The following is a 752-nucleotide window of genomic DNA, read 5'->3' on the forward strand; positions in this document are numbered from 1 at the left end:
AGAGAGAGAGAGAGAGAGAGAGAACATGAGGAGGAAAGAGAGTAAAAGATGAAGTGATGAGAAATGAAAGATGGAGGGTGAATAATGAAGGCCAGAGGACCAGGACAGGATGCTGAGCAAGAGAACCAGACATGAATGAGGAATGAGCGAGAGCGGAAAGGAAGGATATAGGTGAAGGAAATAAGGAGAATGTTGCCGAACTGAACCAGGCTGCAAATTAGGAATGAGGGGCACTCAAGGGAGAGCGAGACGAAGACGGAGAGAGAGGAGAAGAAAGCCCTCAGCGATGAGACCATTACATTGGGGATAATGAAGAGGTTCCACTCTGTCACACTGAGCATTAGGCCTCTGTCAAACTGACCCCAAAGTGTCAACAAGTTAATAGCCTGAGTATCAGCTGTATTATGACACGTCATCGTACATCGACGCTGACACACTCATCATTTACACACACAACCACATGCAAGACTCATTCAAACACACATACACAAACAAACATGGACACACTCGGAGAAATGCACAGGGAAAAGCAAACATAAATGAGGACGGAAAGACAAGTGAACTCGAGAGCGTGCATGAGACGAAGAATATTAGCTTCAGATGTTCTGAAGGCTGTACATTATTTAAGAGGTGTTGTAGCTCTTTTGCACATTGCTATCATATTGGCTTTGCGATCCGCAGAGAGCGCCAGAGCTTTGTTGAATAAATAAAGGGTGAATGTACTGGGAAACACAAACTACTGCACCCCAGAT

The sequence above is a fragment of the Sinocyclocheilus grahami genome, unplaced genomic scaffold, assembly GCF_001515645.1.
Source record: "Sinocyclocheilus grahami isolate Dianchi unplaced genomic scaffold, SAMN03320097.WGS_v1.1 scaffold5100.1, whole genome shotgun sequence".
Classification (NCBI taxonomy): Eukaryota; Metazoa; Chordata; class Actinopteri; order Cypriniformes; family Cyprinidae; genus Sinocyclocheilus; species Sinocyclocheilus grahami.